At 43.1% G+C, this 21,344-nt stretch overlaps 1 protein-coding gene across 1 annotated transcript in view; it reads right to left on the bottom strand.

Annotated features, from left to right (window-relative positions):
• Positions 1-18,416, bottom strand: part of LOC138663971 (oocyte zinc finger protein XlCOF22-like) — a 45,820-nt gene extending 27,404 nt beyond the window's left edge. The window contains exon 1 of the mRNA XM_069750362.1: positions 18,352-18,416. The gene's annotated coding sequence lies outside the window, so the exon portion shown is untranslated. The remainder of the gene's footprint in view (positions 1-18,351) is intronic.
• Between the last annotated feature and the right edge of the window lie 2,928 nt (positions 18,417-21,344).

The raw sequence follows: 21,344 nt of genomic DNA, 5'->3' as shown, positions 1-21,344 counted from the left end.
TCTGTCCCATGCCTCAATGGATGAGGGAGGGGACAGATCAGGGATTAAGAGGAGCATAGTAAGTTTGTAAACTCGAGCCTCTCTACCTTCAAGAGTACCTTTGAGACAGGGATAACTAGGGTCCTAGTTCCAGGGACAGGTTGAGGACCCCCTTCCTTACCAAAGACCATCACAGCATGACAATATGGTGCCTTTAGTATTACCCTCACAGGCAGGGATAATGCACCACATTGGTTTGCATGTTGTATGAGTGTTGCTGAAAGTTTTAAGTGAAAAAAGCTCAGTTTTAATAAATCAGAAACAACATCCCCAATCTTGAAGACAGAGAGAAAGCATCTTCTATATCTGAGTTACACAAAAGACAGTATCCTATATTTTGTCTGAGGCAGAAAGAGATAGATAGAGCCTCCTCCATCTTAATTCACAGGAAAAATATAACTTTGTACCGTGTTATCCAGTAGATATGAAATGAGACTTTTGATTTTATCGTGTACTGGAAAACTTTAAAAAATTCAAAGTGCGGTGAAATTGCAAAAAAATAGTGCAATTCCACAATTGTGTTTTTTTTACCATGTTCACTAAATGCTGTCATTATGATTCCCTAGGTCATTAAGCAGTTCGCAGATACCAAACATGTACAATAGGTTCTTTTTTATTAAGTTTAAAAAAAAAATTGCCATTTTGCAAGACCCGTAACATCACCATTTTGCGGGATCTGGGGCTGGGTGGGGGCTTATTATTTGCACACTGAGCTGACATTTCTATTTATACCATTTTGGGGTATATACGATTTTTTGATCGCCTGTTGATGCTTATTATTGCAATGTTGCGGCGACAAAAAAAACTTAATTTTGTAGTTTTGATTTTCTTACTCGTTACGCCATTTACCAATCGGATTAATTCTTTCATATGTTGATAGATGGGATGATTCTGAATGCGGCAATACCAAATATGTGTTTTTTTACTATTTTGAATGGGATGAAGGGGGGTGATTTTAATATATAATATATATATATACTAGCTGAAGAGCCCGGCATTGCCCGGGCACAGTAACTAACTGTGGTTGGTTGTAACAAATTATAATGATCATCCTCCATCCCATAGTCCAGTGACCATATACCCATCACACATATCCTCCATCCCATAGTCCAGTGCTCAAATACACATCATACATCCTCTATCCCACAGTCCCGTGCCCATATACCCATCACAAACATCCTCTATCCCACAGTCCCGTGCCCATATACCATCATACATATCCTCCATCCCATAGTCCTATGCCCATATACCCATCATACACATCCTCTATCCCACAGTCCCGTGCTCATATACCCATCATACACATCCTCCATCCCATAGTCCAGGGACCATATACCCATCATACATATCCTCCATCCCATAGTCCCGTGTCCATATACCCATCATACATATCCTCCATCCCATAGTCCCGTGTCCATATACCCATCATACATATCCTCCATCCCATAGTCCTGTGCCCATATACCCATCACACATCCTCCATCCCATAGTCCAGAGCTGGGTGGCGCAGAGCAGGGAGTTCCTGGAGATGTGCTGTTATGTAACCTGGCAGTGCGGCTCTGTGTGCGGCAATTTTCTACGCCAGTAACAATAGAGAGCGGCAGTAATAGAAGAGGGGGTGATTCATTTCTGTCATGTCTGGGGGGGCAGACAATGGCTTGGAGCTTATGTTCCCAGGGATGCTAGATTTCTTCCATCCACCCAGTCAGTGTCTGCTGAGGTGTTGTGGAGTGGGAAAACTGTTGCTCATAGCAACCAATCACAGCTCAGCTTCTTTTAAACAGCTCTGGTGAAATGAAAGATGCTTAGTGATTGGGTGGTGCTATGTGGAGTGGGCGTGGCTGATACACACATTCACTCATTTTTATATATATAGATATATACACTGCTCAAAAAAATAAAGGGAACACTTAACCCCTTTCTGTCATTAGACGTACTATTCCGTCCATGTGGGGTGGGCCTTACTTCCCAAGGACTAAATAGTACGTCCAGCGCGATCAGCCGCGCTCACGGGGGGAGCGCGGCCGATCATGGCTGGGTGTCAGCTGACTATCGCAGCTGACATCCGGCACTATGTGCTAGGAGCGGTCACAGACTGCTTCCGGAACATTAACCCCCGGCACACTGCGATCAAACATGATCTGAAGACACAAAAGAGAATGGTAAAACCAAAAACACTCAGTTTGAAAAAATGTTTGCAGTAATCCGCAAGTGCTAGTAAAAGATGTAAATAACAGGGTATTTGGTTGATACGTTTTTTGCAAAAAATGTATACTAAGCTGCTCTACCAATCTTCACGGTATACCCATATCAGAGCAGTCCTAACTAATGTATGCAATCCCTATCTGATGTATTTAAAAACCTGATCATCTGTATATAACCTGTGTGAACAGGGTTCAGAGAGGAAAAATCCATGTGTGCATACAGGGCAGAACAGCTTTTGTGCAGCTAGCCCAAGAGGAGTGGTGGAACTCCCCAGTCTTGTAGACACAAGAGAACAATCATGGAAACAGGAACACATGGGCTACTTGCACAGTGAACAAGTCTGTAAGAACATGTTCACACACCACCAAGAAACCTGAAGACACAAAAGAGAATGGTAAAACCAAAAACACTCAGTTTGAAAAAATGTTTGCAGTAATCCGCAAGTGCTAGTAAAAGATGTAAATAACAGGGTATTTGGTTGATACGTTTTTTGCAAAAAATGTATACTAAGCTGCTCTACCAATCTTCACGGTATACCCATATCAGAGCAGTCCTAACTAATGTATGCAATCCCTATCTGATGTATTTAAAAACCTGATCATCTGTATATAACCTGTGTGAACAGGGTTCAGAGAGGAAAAATCCATGTGTGCATACAGGGCAGAACAGCTTTTGTGCAGCTAGCCCAAGAGGAGTGGTGGAACTCCCCAGTCTTGTAGACACAAGAGAACAATCATGGAAACAGGAACACATGGGCTACTTGCACAGTGAACAAGTCTGTAAGAACATGTTCACACACCACCAAGAAACCTGAAGACACAAAAGAGAATGGTAAAACCAAAAACACTCAGTTTGAAAAAATGTTTGCAGTAATCCGCAAGTGCTAGTAAAAGATGTAAATAACAGGGTATTTGGTTGATACGTTTTTTGCAAAAAATGTATACTAAGCTGCTCTACCAATCTTCACGGTATACCCATATCAGAGCAGTCCTAACTAATGTATGCAATCCCTATCTGATGTATTTAAAAACCTGATCATCTGTATATAACCTGTGTGAACAGGGTTCAGAGAGGAAAAATCCATGTGTGCATACAGGGCAGAACAGCTTTTGTGCAGCTAGCCCAAGAGGAGTGGTGGAACTCCCCAGTCTTGTAGACACAAGAGAACAATCATGGAAACAGGAACACATGGGCTACTTGCACAGTGAACAAGTCTGTAAGAACATGTTCACACACCACCAAGAAACCTGAAGACACAAAAGAGAATGGTAAAACCAAAAACACTCAGTTTGAAAAAATGTTTGCAGTAATCCGCAAGTGCTAGTAAAAGATGTAAATAACAGGGTATTTGGTTGATACGTTTTTTGCAAAAAATGTATACTAAGCTGCTCTACCAATCTTCACGGTATACCCATATCAGAGCAGTCCTAACTAATGTATGCAATCCCTATCTGATGTATTTAAAAACCTGATCATCTGTATATAACCTGTGTGAACAGGGTTCAGAGAGGAAAAATCCATGTGTGCATACAGGGCAGAACAGCTTTTGTGCAGCTAGCCCAAGAGGAGTGGTGGAACTCCCCAGTCTTGTAGACACAAGAGAACAATCATGGAAACAGGAACACATGGGCTACTTGCACAGTGAACAAGTCTGTAAGAACATGTTCACACACCACCAAGAAACCTGAAGACACAAAAGAGAATGGTAAAACCAAAAACACTCAGTTTGAAAAAATGTTTGCAGTAATCCGCAAGTGCTAGTAAAAGATGTAAATAACAGGGTATTTGGTTGATACGTTTTTTGCAAAAAATGTATACTAAGCTGCTCTACCAATCTTCACGGTATACCCATATCAGAGCAGTCCTAACTAATGTATGCAATCCCTATCTGATGTATTTAAAAACCTGATCATCTGTATATAACCTGTGTGAACAGGGTTCAGAGAGGAAAAATCCATGTGTGCATACAGGGCAGAACAGCTTTTGTGCAGCTAGCCCAAGAGGAGTGGTGGAACTCCCCAGTCTTGTAGACACAAGAGAACAATCATGGAAACAGGAACACATGGGCTACTTGCACAGTGAACAAGTCTGTAAGAACATGTTCACACACCACCAAGAAACCTGAAGACACAAAAGAGAATGGTAAAACCAAAAACACTCAGTTTGAAAAAATGTTTGCAGTAATCCGCAAGTGCTAGTAAAAGATGTAAATAACAGGGTATTTGGTTGATACGTTTTTTGCAAAAAATGTATACTAAGCTGCTCTACCAATCTTCACGGTATACCCATATCAGAGCAGTCCTAACTAATGTATGCAATCCCTATCTGATGTATTTAAAAACCTGATCATCTGTATATAACCTGTGTGAACAGGGTTCAGAGAGGAAAAATCCATGTGTGCATACAGGGCAGAACAGCTTTTGTGCAGCTAGCCCAAGAGGAGTGGTGGAACTCCCCAGTCTTGTAGACACAAGAGAACAATCATGGAAACAGGAACACATGGGCTACTTGCACAGTGAACAAGTCTGTAAGAACATGTTCACACACCACCAAGAAACCTGAAGACACAAAAGAGAATGGTAAAACCAAAAACACTCAGTTTGAAAAAATGTTTGCAGTAATCCGCAAGTGCTAGTAAAAGATGTAAATAACAGGGTATTTGGTTGATACGTTTTTTGCAAAAAATGTATACTAAGCTGCTCTACCAATCTTCACGGTATACCCATATCAGAGCAGTCCTAACTAATGTATGCAATCCCTATCTGATGTATTTAAAAACCTGATCATCTGTATATAACCTGTGTGAACAGGGTTCAGAGAGGAAAAATCCATGTGTGCATACAGGGCAGAACAGCTTTTGTGCAGCTAGCCCAAGAGGAGTGGTGGAACTCCCCAGTCTTGTAGACACAAGAGAACAATCATGGAAACAGGAACACATGGGCTACTTGCACAGTGAACAAGTCTGTAAGAACATGTTCACACACCACCAAGAAACCTGAAGACACAAAAGAGAATGGTAAAACCAAAAACACTCAGTTTGAAAAAATGTTTGCAGTAATCCGCAAGTGCTAGTAAAAGATGTAAATAACAGGGTATTTGGTTGATACGTTTTTTGCAAAAAATGTATACTAAGCTGCTCTACCAATCTTCACGGTATACCCATATCAGAGCAGTCCTAACTAATGTATGCAATCCCTATCTGATGTATTTAAAAACCTGATCATCTGTATATAACCTGTGTGAACAGGGTTCAGAGAGGAAAAATCCATGTGTGCATACAGGGCAGAACAGCTTTTGTGCAGCTAGCCCAAGAGGAGTGGTGGAACTCCCCAGTCTTGTAGACACAAGAGAACAATCATGGAAACAGGAACACATGGGCTACTTGCACAGTGAACAAGTCTGTAAGAACATGTTCACACACCACCAAGAAACCTGAAGACACAAAAGAGAATGGTAAAACCAAAAACACTCAGTTTGAAAAAATGTTTGCAGTAATCCGCAAGTGCTAGTAAAAGATGTAAATAACAGGGTATTTGGTTGATACGTTTTTTGCAAAAAATGTATACTAAGCTGCTCTACCAATCTTCACGGTATACCCATATCAGAGCAGTCCTAACTAATGTATGCAATCCCTATCTGATGTATTTAAAAACCTGATCATCTGTATATAACCTGTGTGAACAGGGTTCAGAGAGGAAAAATCCATGTGTGCATACAGGGCAGAACAGCTTTTGTGCAGCTAGCCCAAGAGGAGTGGTGGAACTCCCCAGTCTTGTAGACACAAGAGAACAATCATGGAAACAGGAACACATGGGCTACTTGCACAGTGAACAAGTCTGTAAGAACATGTTCACACACCACCAAGAAACCTGAAGACACAAAAGAGAATGGTAAAACCAAAAACACTCAGTTTGAAAAAATGTTTGCAGTAATCCGCAAGTGCTAGTAAAAGATGTAAATAACAGGGTATTTGGTTGATACGTTTTTTGCAAAAAATGTATACTAAGCTGCTCTACCAATCTTCACGGTATACCCATATCAGAGCAGTCCTAACTAATGTATGCAATCCCTATCTGATGTATTTAAAAACCTGATCATCTGTATATAACCTGTGTGAACAGGGTTCAGAGAGGAAAAATCCATGTGTGCATACAGGGCAGAACAGCTTTTGTGCAGCTAGCCCAAGAGGAGTGGTGGAACTCCCCAGTCTTGTAGACACAAGAGAACAATCATGGAAACAGGAACACATGGGCTACTTGCACAGTGAACAAGTCTGTAAGAACATGTTCACACACCACCAAGAAACCTGAAGACACAAAAGAGAATGGTAAAACCAAAAACACTCAGTTTGAAAAAATGTTTGCAGTAATCCGCAAGTGCTAGTAAAAGATGTAAATAACAGGGTATTTGGTTGATACGTTTTTTGCAAAAAATGTATACTAAGCTGCTCTACCAATCTTCACGGTATACCCATATCAGAGCAGTCCTAACTAATGTATGCAATCCCTATCTGATGTATTTAAAAACCTGATCATCTGTATATAACCTGTGTGAACAGGGTTCAGAGAGGAAAAATCCATGTGTGCATACAGGGCAGAACAGCTTTTGTGCAGCTAGCCCAAGAGGAGTGGTGGAACTCCCCAGTCTTGTAGACACAAGAGAACAATCATGGAAACAGGAACACATGGGCTACTTGCACAGTGAACAAGTCTGTAAGAACATGTTCACACACCACCAAGAAACCTGAAGACACAAAAGAGAATGGTAAAACCAAAAACACTCAGTTTGAAAAAATGTTTGCAGTAATCCGCAAGTGCTAGTAAAAGATGTAAATAACAGGGTATTTGGTTGATACGTTTTTTGCAAAAAATGTATACTAAGCTGCTCTACCAATCTTCACGGTATACCCATATCAGAGCAGTCCTAACTAATGTATGCAATCCCTATCTGATGTATTTAAAAACCTGATCATCTGTATATAACCTGTGTGAACAGGGTTCAGAGAGGAAAAATCCATGTGTGCATACAGGGCAGAACAGCTTTTGTGCAGCTAGCCCAAGAGGAGTGGTGGAACTCCCCAGTCTTGTAGACACAAGAGAACAATCATGGAAACAGGAACACATGGGCTACTTGCACAGTGAACAAGTCTGTAAGAACATGTTCACACACCACCAAGAAACCTGAAGACACAAAAGAGAATGGTAAAACCAAAAACACTCAGTTTGAAAAAATGTTTGCAGTAATCCGCAAGTGCTAGTAAAAGATGTAAATAACAGGGTATTTGGTTGATACGTTTTTTGCAAAAAATGTATACTAAGCTGCTCTACCAATCTTCACGGTATACCCATATCAGAGCAGTCCTAACTAATGTATGCAATCCCTATCTGATGTATTTAAAAACCTGATCATCTGTATATAACCTGTGTGAACAGGGTTCAGAGAGGAAAAATCCATGTGTGCATACAGGGCAGAACAGCTTTTGTGCAGCTAGCCCAAGAGGAGTGGTGGAACTCCCCAGTCTTGTAGACACAAGAGAACAATCATGGAAACAGGAACACATGGGCTACTTGCACAGTGAACAAGTCTGTAAGAACATGTTCACACACCACCAAGAAACCTGAAGACACAAAAGAGAATGGTAAAACCAAAAACACTCAGTTTGAAAAAATGTTTGCAGTAATCCGCAAGTGCTAGTAAAAGATGTAAATAACAGGGTATTTGGTTGATACGTTTTTTGCAAAAAATGTATACTAAGCTGCTCTACCAATCTTCACGGTATACCCATATCAGAGCAGTCCTAACTAATGTATGCAATCCCTATCTGATGTATTTAAAAACCTGATCATCTGTATATAACCTGTGTGAACAGGGTTCAGAGAGGAAAAATCCATGTGTGCATACAGGGCAGAACAGCTTTTGTGCAGCTAGCCCAAGAGGAGTGGTGGAACTCCCCAGTCTTGTAGACACAAGAGAACAATCATGGAAACAGGAACACATGGGCTACTTGCACAGTGAACAAGTCTGTAAGAACATGTTCACACACCACCAAGAAACCTGAAGACACAAAAGAGAATGGTAAAACCAAAAACACTCAGTTTGAAAAAATGTTTGCAGTAATCCGCAAGTGCTAGTAAAAGATGTAAATAACAGGGTATTTGGTTGATACGTTTTTTGCAAAAAATGTATACTAAGCTGCTCTACCAATCTTCACGGTATACCCATATCAGAGCAGTCCTAACTAATGTATGCAATCCCTATCTGATGTATTTAAAAACCTGATCATCTGTATATAACCTGTGTGAACAGGGTTCAGAGAGGAAAAATCCATGTGTGCATACAGGGCAGAACAGCTTTTGTGCAGCTAGCCCAAGAGGAGTGGTGGAACTCCCCAGTCTTGTAGACACAAGAGAACAATCATGGAAACAGGAACACATGGGCTACTTGCACAGTGAACAAGTCTGTAAGAACATGTTCACACACCACCAAGAAACCTGAAGACACAAAAGAGAATGGTAAAACCAAAAACACTCAGTTTGAAAAAATGTTTGCAGTAATCCGCAAGTGCTAGTAAAAGATGTAAATAACAGGGTATTTGGTTGATACGTTTTTTGCAAAAAATGTATACTAAGCTGCTCTACCAATCTTCACGGTATACCCATATCAGAGCAGTCCTAACTAATGTATGCAATCCCTATCTGATGTATTTAAAAACCTGATCATCTGTATATAACCTGTGTGAACAGGGTTCAGAGAGGAAAAATCCATGTGTGCATACAGGGCAGAACAGCTTTTGTGCAGCTAGCCCAAGAGGAGTGGTGGAACTCCCCAGTCTTGTAGACACAAGAGAACAATCATGGAAACAGGAACACATGGGCTACTTGCACAGTGAACAAGTCTGTAAGAACATGTTCACACACCACCAAGAAACCTGAAGACACAAAAGAGAATGGTAAAACCAAAAACACTCAGTTTGAAAAAATGTTTGCAGTAATCCGCAAGTGCTAGTAAAAGATGTAAATAACAGGGTATTTGGTTGATACGTTTTTTGCAAAAAATGTATACTAAGCTGCTCTACCAATCTTCACGGTATACCCATATCAGAGCAGTCCTAACTAATGTATGCAATCCCTATCTGATGTATTTAAAAACCTGATCATCTGTATATAACCTGTGTGAACAGGGTTCAGAGAGGAAAAATCCATGTGTGCATACAGGGCAGAACAGCTTTTGTGCAGCTAGCCCAAGAGGAGTGGTGGAACTCCCCAGTCTTGTAGACACAAGAGAACAATCATGGAAACAGGAACACATGGGCTACTTGCACAGTGAACAAGTCTGTAAGAACATGTTCACACACCACCAAGAAACCTGAAGACACAAAAGAGAATGGTAAAACCAAAAACACTCAGTTTGAAAAAATGTTTGCAGTAATCCGCAAGTGCTAGTAAAAGATGTAAATAACAGGGTATTTGGTTGATACGTTTTTTGCAAAAAATGTATACTAAGCTGCTCTACCAATCTTCACGGTATACCCATATCAGAGCAGTCCTAACTAATGTATGCAATCCCTATCTGATGTATTTAAAAACCTGATCATCTGTATATAACCTGTGTGAACAGGGTTCAGAGAGGAAAAATCCATGTGTGCATACAGGGCAGAACAGCTTTTGTGCAGCTAGCCCAAGAGGAGTGGTGGAACTCCCCAGTCTTGTAGACACAAGAGAACAATCATGGAAACAGGAACACATGGGCTACTTGCACAGTGAACAAGTCTGTAAGAACATGTTCACACACCACCAAGAAACCTGAAGACACAAAAGAGAATGGTAAAACCAAAAACACTCAGTTTGAAAAAATGTTTGCAGTAATCCGCAAGTGCTAATAAAAGATGTAAATAACAGGGTATTTGGTTGATACGTTTTTTGCAAAAAATGTATACTAAGCTGCTCTACCAATCTTCACGGTATACCCATATCAGAGCAGTCCTAACTAATGTATGCAATCCCTATCTGATGTATTTAAAAACCTGATCATCTGTATATAACCTGTGTGAACAGGGTTCAGAGAGGAAAAATCCATGTGTGCATACAGGGCAGAACAGCTTTTGTGCAGCTAGCCCAAGAGGAGTGGTGGAACTCCCCAGTCTTGTAGACACAAGAGAACAATCATGGAAACAGGAACACATGGGCTACTTGCACAGTGAACAAGTCTGTAAGAACATGTTCACACACCACCAAGAAACCTGAAGACACAAAAGAGAATGGTAAAACCAAAAACACTCAGTTTGAAAAAATGTTTGCAGTAATCCGCAAGTGCTAGTAAAAGATGTAAATAACAGGGTATTTGGTTGATACGTTTTTTGCAAAAAATGTATACTAAGCTGCTCTACCAATCTTCACGGTATACCCATATCAGAGCAGTCCTAACTAATGTATGCAATCCCTATCTGATGTATTTAAAAACCTGATCATCTGTATATAACCTGTGTGAACAGGGTTCAGAGAGGAAAAATCCATGTGTGCATACAGGGCAGAACAGCTTTTGTGCAGCTAGCCCAAGAGGAGTGGTGGAACTCCCCAGTCTTGTAGACACAAGAGAACAATCATGGAAACAGGAACACATGGGCTACTTGCACAGTGAACAAGTCTGTAAGAACATGTTCACACACCACCAAGAAACCTGAAGACACAAAAGAGAATGGTAAAACCAAAAACACTCAGTTTGAAAAAATGTTTGCAGTAATCCGCAAGTGCTAGTAAAAGATGTAAATAACAGGGTATTTGGTTGATACGTTTTTTGCAAAAAATGTATACTAAGCTGCTCTACCAATCTTCACGGTATACCCATATCAGAGCAGTCCTAACTAATGTATGCAATCCCTATCTGATGTATTTAAAAACCTGATCATCTGTATATAACCTGTGTGAACAGGGTTCAGAGAGGAAAAATCCATGTGTGCATACAGGGCAGAACAGCTTTTGTGCAGCTAGCCCAAGAGGAGTGGTGGAACTCCCCAGTCTTGTAGACACAAGAGAACAATCATGGAAACAGGAACACATGGGCTACTTGCACAGTGAACAAGTCTGTAAGAACATGTTCACACACCACCAAGAAACCTGAAGACACAAAAGAGAATGGTAAAACCAAAAACACTCAGTTTGAAAAAATGTTTGCAGTAATCCGCAAGTGCTAGTAAAAGATGTAAATAACAGGGTATTTGGTTGATACGTTTTTTGCAAAAAATGTATACTAAGCTGCTCTACCAATCTTCACGGTATACCCATATCAGAGCAGTCCTAACTAATGTATGCAATCCCTATCTGATGTATTTAAAAACCTGATCATCTGTATATAACCTGTGTGAACAGGGTTCAGAGAGGAAAAATCCATGTGTGCATACAGGGCAGAACAGCTTTTGTGCAGCTAGCCCAAGAGGAGTGGTGGAACTCCCCAGTCTTGTAGACACAAGAGAACAATCATGGAAACAGGAACACATGGGCTACTTGCACAGTGAACAAGTCTGTAAGAACATGTTCACACACCACCAAGAAACCTGAAGACACAAAAGAGAATGGTAAAACCAAAAACACTCAGTTTGAAAAAATGTTTGCAGTAATCCGCAAGTGCTAGTAAAAGATGTAAATAACAGGGTATTTGGTTGATACGTTTTTTGCAAAAAATGTATACTAAGCTGCTCTACCAATCTTCACGGTATACCCATATCAGAGCAGTCCTAACTAATGTATGCAATCCCTATCTGATGTATTTAAAAACCTGATCATCTGTATATAACCTGTGTGAACAGGGTTCAGAGAGGAAAAATCCATGTGTGCATACAGGGCAGAACAAACTGATCGCAGTGATCCGGCGGTATAGGGAAGCATCGCGCAGGGAGGGGCTCCCTGCGTGCTTCCCTGAGACCCTCGGAGCAACGCGATGTGATCGCGTTGCTGCGAGGGTCTCTTACCTCCTCCTCCCTGCAGGTCTGGATCCAAAATGGCCGCGGGGCTGCATCCGGGTCCTGCAGGGAGGTGGCTTACCAGCGCCTGCTCAGAGCAAGCGCTGGTAAGCGTCCCTGCTGTGCCTGTGTAATCGCTGATCTGACACAGTGCACAGCAAAGTGTCAGGTCAGCGATCTGTCAATAAAATGTGATGTCCCCCCCCCCCCAGGGCAAAGTAAAAAAATTTTATTACATGTGTGAAAAAGAAAAAACCTAAATAAATAATAATAAAAAAATATTGTTCCAATAAATACATTCCTTTATCTAAATAAAAAAAAACAATAAAAGTACACATATTTAGTATCGCCGCATCCGTAACGACCCATCCTATAAAACTGTCCCAGTAGTTAACCCCTTCAGAGAACACCGTAAAAAAAAAAACAAGGCAAAAAACAACGCTTTATTATCATACCGCCGAACAAAAAGTGGAATAACACGCGATCAAAAAGACGGAAATAAATAACCATGGTACCACTGAAAACGTCATAATGTCCCGCAAAAAACAAGCCACCATACAGCATCATCTGTCCTCAGAATAAAGCAATACAAAAATAATCATTTTTTCTATAAAATAGTTTTTATCGTATAAAAGCGCCAAAACATAAAAAAAAGATATAAATGAGGTATTGCTGTAATCGTACTGACCCGAAGAATAAAACTGCTTTACCCATTTTACCAAACGCGGAACTGTATAAAAGTTCCCCCCCCCCCCCAAAAGAAATTCATGAATAGCTGGTTTTTGGTCATTCTGCCTCACAAAAATCGGAATAAAAAGCGATCAAAAAATGTCACGTGCCCGAAAATGTTACCAATAAAAATGTCAACTCGTGCCGCAAAAAACAAGACCTCACATGACTCTGTGGACCAAAATATGGAAAAATTATAGCTCTCAAAATATGGTAACGCAAAAAATATTTTTTGCAATAAAAAGCGTCTTTTAGTGTGTGACGGCTGCCAGTCATAAAAATCCGATAAAAAACCCGCTATAAATAGTAAAGCTAACCCCCCTTCATCACCCCCTTAGTTAAGGAAAAATTAAAAAAAAATTATTTATTTCCATTTTCCCATTAGGGTTAGGGCTAGGGTTAGGGTTGGGGCTAAAGCTAGGGTTAGGGTTGGGGCTAAAGCTAGGGTTAGGGTTGGGGCTAAAGTTAGGGTTAGAGTTGGGGCTAAAGTTAGGGTTTGGATTACATTTACGGTTGGGAATAGGGTTGGGATTAGGGTTAGGGGTGTGTCAGGATTAGGGGTGTCGTTAGGGTTACCGTTGAGATTAGGGTTAGGGGTGTGTTTGGATTAGGGTTTCAGTTATAATTGGGGGGTTTCCACTGTTTAGGAACATCAGGGGCTCTCCAAACGCGACATGGCGTCCGATCTCAATTTCAGCCAATTCTGCGTTGAAAAAGTAAAACAGTGCTCCTTCCCTTCCGAGCTCTCCCGTGCGCCCAAACAAGGGTTTACCCCAACATATGGGGTATCAGCGTACTCAGGACCCATTGGACAACAACTTTTCTCTTGTTACCCTTGGGAAAATACAAAACTGGGGGCTAAAAAATAAGTGTTGTGAGACACTTGGGGTTCAAAGTTCTCACAGCACATCTAGATAAGTTCCTTGGGGGGTCTAGTTTCCACTTGTGGGGGGTTTCTACTGTTTAGGTACATTAGGGGCTCTGCAAACGCAATGTGACGTCTGCAGACCATTCCATCTAAGTCTGCATTCCAAATGGCGCTCCTTCCCTTCCGAGCTCTCCCATGCGCCCAAACGGTGGTTCCCCCCCACATATTGGGTATCAGCGTACTCAGGACAAATTGGAAAACAACTTTCAGGGTCCAATGTCTTCTCTTACCCTTGGGAAAATATAAAACTAAGGGCTAAAATATAATTTTTGTGGAAAAAAAGTTTTATTTTTACGGCTCTGCATTATAAACTTCTGTGAAGCACTTGGTGGGCCAAAGTGCTCACCACACATCTAGATAAGTTACTTAGGGGGTCTACTTTCCAAAATGGTGTCACTTGTGGGGGGTTTCAATGTTTAGGCACATCAGTGGCTCTCCAAACGCAACATGGCGTCCCATCTAAATTCCTGTCAATTTTGCATTGAAAAGTCAAACGGCGCTCCTTCCCTTCCGAGCTCTCCCTTGCGCCCAGTGGTTTACCCCCACATATGGGGTATCAGCGTACTCAGGACAAATTGTACAACAACGTTTGGGGTCCATTTTCTCCTGTTACCCTTGGTAAAATAAAACAAATTGGAGCTGAAGTAAATTTTTTGTGAAAAAAAGTTAAATGTTCATTTTTATTTAAACATTCCAAAAATTCCTGTGAAACACCTGAAGGGTTAATAAACTTCTTGAATGTGGTTTTGAGCACCTTGAGGGGTGCAGTTTTTAGAATGGTGTCACACTTGGGTATTTTCTATCATATAGACCCCTCAAAATGACTTCAAATGAGATGTGGTCCCTTAAAAAAAAGGTGTTGTAAAAATGAGAAATTGCTGGTCAACTTTTAACCCTTATAACTCCCTAACAAAAAAAAAATGTTGGTTCCAAAATTGTGCTGATGTTAAGTAGACATGTGGGAAATGTTACTTATTAAGTATTTTGTGTGACATATCTCTGTGATTTAATTGTATAAAAATTCAAAGTTGGAAAATTGCGAAATTTTCGCCAAATTCACAAATAAACGCAGGTAATATCAAAGAAATTTTACCACTATCATGAAGTAGAATATGTCACGAGAAAACCTGGTCAGAATCACTGGGATCCGTTGAAGCGTTCCAGAGTTATAACCTCATAAAGGGACAGTGGTGAGAATTGTAAAAATTGGCCCGGTCATTAACGTGCAAACCACCCTTGGGGGTAAAGGGGTTAAACAACAGAATTTAACTCCAAGTGAATCAAACTTCTGTGAAATCAAACTGTCCACTTAGGAAGCAACACTGTTCACATGCTGTTGTGCAAATGGAATAGACAACAGATGGAAATTATTGGCAATTATCAAGACACACTCAATAAAGTGGTTCTGCAGGTGGGGACCACAGATCACATCTCAGTACCAATGCTTTCTGGCTGATGTTTTGGTCACTTTTGAATGTTGGTTGTGCCTTCACACTCATGGTAGCATGAGACGAACTCTATAACCCACACAAGTGTCTCAGGTAGTGCAGGTCATCCAGGATGGCACATCAATGCGAGCTGTGGCAAGAAGGTTTGCTGTGTCTGTCAGGGCAGTGTCCAGAGGCTGGAGGCGCTACCAGGAGACAGGCCAGTACACCAGGAAATGTGGAGGGGGCCGTAGGAGGGCAACAACCCAGCAGCATTATCGCTACCTCAGCCTTTGTGCAAGGAGAAACAGGAGGAGCACTGCCAGTGCCCTGCAAAATTACCTCCAGCAGGCCACAAATGTGTATGTGTCTGCACAAACGGTTCGAAACCGACTCCTTGAGTATGGTCTGAGTGCCCAATGTCCACAGATGGAGGTTGTGGTCACAGCCCAACATCATGTAGGACACTTGGCATTTGCCACAGAACACCAGGATTGGCAAATTCGCCACTGGCGCCCTGTGCTCTTCACTAAGGAAAGCAGGTTCACACTGAGCACATGTGACAGATTCTGGAGACGCTGTTGAGAGTGATCTGCTGCCTGCAACATCCTTCAGCATGACCGATTTGGCAGTGGGTCAGTAATGGTGTGGGGTGGCATTTCTTTGGAGGGCCGCACAGCCCTCCATGTGCTCGCCAGAGGTAGCCTGACTGCCATTAGGTACCGAGATGAGATCCTCAGACCCCTTGTGAGACCATATGCTGGTGCGGTTGGCCCTGGGTTTCTCCTAATGCAGGACAATGACAGACCTCATGTGGCTGGAGTGTGTCAGCAGTTCCTGCAAGATGAAGGCATTGAAGCTATGGACTGGTCCGCCCATTCCCCAGACCTGAATCCGATTTAACACTAGGACATCATGTCTCGCACCATCCACCAATGTCACGTTGCCCCACAGACTGTCCAGGAGTTGGCGGATGCTTTAGTCCAGGTCTGGGAGGAGATCCCTCAGGTGACCATCCACTGCCTCAACAAGAGCATCCCCAGACATTGTAGGGAGATCATACAGGCACGTGGAGGCCACACACACTACTGAGCATGATTTCCTTGTCTTGAGGCATTTCCACTGAAGTTGGATCAGCCTGTAACTTCATTTTCACTTCGTTCCAAATCCAGACCTCCGTGGGATATTAGTAGTGATTTACGTTGATCATTTGTAGGTTTTATTGTTCTCAACACATTCCAATATGTAATGAAGATTTACAACTGGAATATTCCATTCAGTGATATCTAGGATGTGGGCTTTTAGTGTTCCCTTTATTTTTTTGAGCAGTGTATTTTTTTTTACTTTACACATGCTTCAATAGTCTCCATGTAAGACAAGAAGCTTCGATTATCCGATTGCCTGTGCTGCACACATCAGGGCTTCAGCCTTGCAGTGTGTAGGAAAAATGCTCACCTGCTATGAGCGCCGTCCACAGACTCCTGCAGACCCTGTGTTGCCATGCCAACCCATTGGCAACCTGCAGTCATGCGACGTGTGTCGATGGGCAGGACTAGTGACGCGCTTCCGGCGCGACCATGTTAAATTCCACTATCTGAGATTGACAACGGCATTTAATAAGTTAACAGCCGAGGGTGGATCGTGATTCCACAGATGGCTGTTAGAGATAAATGACAGCTGATCAGATAAGCTGTCAAGTGCAGGAAAACATGTGGGCTCAGCTCCTGAGCTCGCATGGAGTGCAGGGACATGACTTATGATGTACCTATATGTCATAGTTCGTGAAAGGGTTAAAAAGCATCAACTACTGCGGACTCTCAATTGTGGTTACTTCATCGGAGGTGCACAGACGAGAAGGTCTGTTTCCATCAGCACATTTCAATATATCGCCATGACAGCCGGGGCTTAACAATGAGGTCCTATAATAGTGTCATTAAAAATATAAAGTGAAGAAAAAGCTAAAATACAGCGACATTGTCTGAGGCCTCTTTCACACTTCCGTCGGTACGGGGCCGTCGCAATGCGTCGGGCCGACGTACCGACGGACGTTGTGAAAGTTTTGCACGACGTGGGTAGCGGATGCAGTTTTTCAACGCATCCGCTGCCCATTCTGCAGTGCGGGGAGGAGGGGGCGGAGTTTCGGCCGCAACGGACAAAAAAACTTTTACTTGAACTTTTTTTGTGACGACGGTCTGCCAAAACACGACGGATCCATCGCACAACGGACGCGACGTGTGGCCATCCGTCGCGATCCCTTGCTAATACAAGTCTATGGGCAAAAAACGCATCCTGCGAGCACATTTCCAGGATCCGTTTTTTGACCAAAACGACGGATTGCGACGGATGCCAAACGATGGAAGTCTGAAAGAGGCCTAAAGAGCTGAAAAGTTCTATTTCTGGGATAATCTGTCCCCAGAATGTCTCCATTACAATGTACAGCTCACACCGCAGATAACAGCCCCTCATACATCTATAGCACTGGCCCGGGGGCCACATCTCCAGCCCTGGGAAACTGATCCAGGAGGTCGGTGCTGTGTCCCTGGGTCATCTGTGTCAGTAATTGGGAGAAGGGGGCATTTATTAGCCGGAGGAGTGGGTGGTGCCAGAATGTGTGTGTGGGGGGGATGGTGGCACTATGGGGACATTATACTGTGTGTGAGGGGATGGCGGCACTGTGGGGGCATTATACTGTGTGTGAGGGGATGGCGGCACTGTGGGGGCATTATACTGTGTGTGAGGGAATGGCGGCACTGTGGGGGCATTATACTGTGTGAGGGGATGGCGGCACTGTGGGGACATTATAATGTGTGTGAGGGGATGGCGGCACTGTGGGGGCATTATACTGTGTGTGAGGGGATGGCGGCACTGTGGGGGCATTATACTGTGTCTGCGGAGGATGGCAGCACTGTGGGGAGATTATACTGTGTGTGTCAGACAGGGGCGCTGTACTATGGGAGCAATATGTGTTACCTGACTTCCGATTCTTCATAGTTGGGTCGTATGTATCTATCAGAGGAGAGGGGAGAAAGCGTTATAGCTCTTAGTAATGGGGAATCTCCAGCACCTACCTCCACCTGCAGAGCCGCACACCACATATATGGCTGTTCTGTGCGCACAGGACCTGTGATGAGGTCACAGGAGGGGAGGAGTCAGGGGTCACATGATCAGGGGCCTCAGTGTATGCAGGACTCTGCTGTGCTGGTTGTCATGGTGCTGGATGAGGGGAAGTTTGTGTGTGGGGTCAGGAGGGGTTTACAGGGTGGATGTAGCAGAGCCGTGTGTGTACGAGGTGTACGGAGCGGAGCCGTGTGTATGAGGTGTATGGAGCGGAGCCGCGTGTGTACGAGGTGTACGGAGCGGAGCCATATGTGTACGACGTGTATGGAGCGGAGCCGCGTGTGTACGACATGTACGGAGCGGAGCCGAGTGTGTACAACGTGTATGGAGCTGAGCCGCGAGTGTATGAGGCAGAGCCGTGTGTGTATGGCGCGGAGCCATAGGTGTACAGAGAGGAGCCGTGTGTACGAGGTGTACAGTTTTTTGAAACGTAAGGATGATTTTAATTTCTATTTTCTTTTTGTGGGTGTGACGCATACACCTCAGCTCACTGCACATGACTTAGGCCAGGGGTGTCAAACTGCATTCCTCGAGGGCCTCAGACCATGATTGTTTTCAGGATTTCCTTGCATTGCACAAGGTGCTGGAATCATTCTGTGCAGGTGATTAAATTATCACCTGTGCAATGCAAGGAAATCCTGAAAACATGACCTGTTTGCAGCCCTCGAGGAATGCAGTTTGACACCCCTGACTTAGGCCCCTTTCACACATCAGTTTTTTGCCGTCAGTCACAATCCGGCGAATTTTGAAAAATACGGATCTGGCAAAAGTTGCCGCCGGATCTGTTTTTTTCTCATAGATTTGTATTAGTGACGGATCGGTCTCATGTTTCATCCATTTTTTGCCGGATCCGTCGAAAATTGTTTACCTGGCGACCAGAGAAAATGGACATACTAACGTTTTTTTGTATCCGTCGAAAAAACGGACAGCGATGGATCCATCCCCCTCCGTCATTTGCTAGAATGAAAGTCAATGGTTCCGCATCTGTCAAATGATGGAATCTGGCTACGGAATCCATTTTTTTTAACTGAGCATGCTCCGATTTTTTTAGGATACAATAAGATGGATCAGCTAGACGGATCTGGCGAAAAAATCAGATCCATCGCATCAGTTTTTCACAGTCTGCAATGGATCCGTTTTTCTCAAAATTCGACGGATTGTGACTGATGGCAAAAACTGATGTGTAAAAGCAGCCTAAGCGTTCTGAGCTCGGACACTTAGTCCCCTTTCACACATCAGATTTTTTGCCATCAGTCGCAATCCATCAAATTTAGAAAAAAAACGATTCAGCGAATGATGCCTCCGTATGTTTTTTTCTCATAGGCTTGTATTAGCGACGGATTGTGATGGATGGCCTCACGTTTCATCTGTCGTTCGCCGGATCCGTCGAAAATTGTCTGTCCGGCGGCTGGAGACAATGGAGAAAGTAACGTTTTTGTCTCCATCGAAAAAACGGACAGCGATTGATCTGTCACTGTCCGTTGTTTGTTAGAATGGAAGCCTATGGGCGCCGGATCCGTCAAATGATGGAATCCGGCGACTGAGCATGCGCTAATTTTTTTAGGATCCTTTAGCCAGCCCCCCTAGTCGGATCCGTTGAAAAAAACGGATTTGTCGCATCAGTTTTTCACAATCTGCTACAGATCCGTTTATTTCCAAATTCTACGGATTGCGACTGATGGCAAAAAACTGATGTGTGAAAGGGAAGCACAACCGAGGAGCTGGGAACTCGGAGCCATCATCGGAAGGTGAGTTAAGTGTTTGTTATTCTATCATATGCCTGCCAGCAGCACAGGTGGGGTGGCATGTGCCTGCCAGCAGTACGGGGGGGGGGGGGGGCATATAAGATTGATGGGAGGCCCTATCCATGACGGGACGGGGGAGATGCAGGCACATGTAATACTCGCTGCTCCCCTGTGAATCAACTCTGCACAGGTTCAGCACCGAGGTGATGGACAGCAGGTGCAGTGAATATTACATGAGGCTAATGAGTGGGAGCACAGGACCTCCTGCTGTCTCTGCAGCCAGCCCACCCCAGCCCCCTGACACCACTCCAGAGCCGCCCCCCTCCTCTACAGCACACAGATTCTGATTATAAGACGCACCCCCCACTTTCACCAAAAATTTGGGGGAACAAAAGTGCGTCTTATAATCCGAAAAATACGGTATATATATATATATATATATCTATAGATATATCTATGGATATATCTATAGATACAGTGCCTTGCGAAAGTATTCGGCCCCCTGGAACTTTTCAACCTTTTCCCACATATCATGCTTCAAACATAAAGATACCAAATGTAACACAATTGTGAAGTTGAACGAAATTTATTGGTTATTTTAAATTTTTGTGGAAATTCAAAAACTGAAAAGTGGGGCGTGCAATATTATTCGGCCCCTTTAACTTAATACTTTGTTGCGCCACCTTTTGCTGCGATTACAGCTGCAAGTCGCTTGGGGTATGTCTCTATCAGTTTTGTACATCGAGAGACTGAAATTCTTGCCCATTCTTCCTTGGCAAACAGCTCGAGCTCAGTGAGGTTTGATGGAGATCGTTTGTGAACAGCAGTTTTCAGCTCTTTCCACAGATTCTCAATTGGATTGAGGTCTGGACTTTGACTTGGCCATTCTAACACCTGGATATGTTTATTTGTGAACCATTCCATTGTAGATTTTGCTTTATGTTTGGGATCATTGTCTTGTTGGAAGACAAATCTCCGTCCCAGTCTCAGGTCTTTTGCAGACTCCAACAGGTTTTCTTCAAGAATGGTCCGCAGGGCCAAATCCGCAACTTGTGCACATACCATAAAGCTCTGACTGTCATGTGATGCCTGGGGGCAGGAGGGGGGCACGCATGTCATGACTGGGGCAGGAGTGGCGCTCTGGTCTAGTGCCTGCCATGTCAATACTATGGGCACAAGTGGCGCTCTGGTCTGGTGCA

The sequence above is a fragment of the Ranitomeya imitator genome, chromosome 2 (genome assembly GCF_032444005.1).
Source record: "Ranitomeya imitator isolate aRanImi1 chromosome 2, aRanImi1.pri, whole genome shotgun sequence".
In the NCBI taxonomy this organism is placed as follows: Eukaryota; Metazoa; Chordata; class Amphibia; order Anura; family Dendrobatidae; genus Ranitomeya; species Ranitomeya imitator.
The sequence above is the reverse complement of the archived record's forward strand: the minus strand, read 5'-3'. Positions and strand labels throughout refer to the sequence as shown.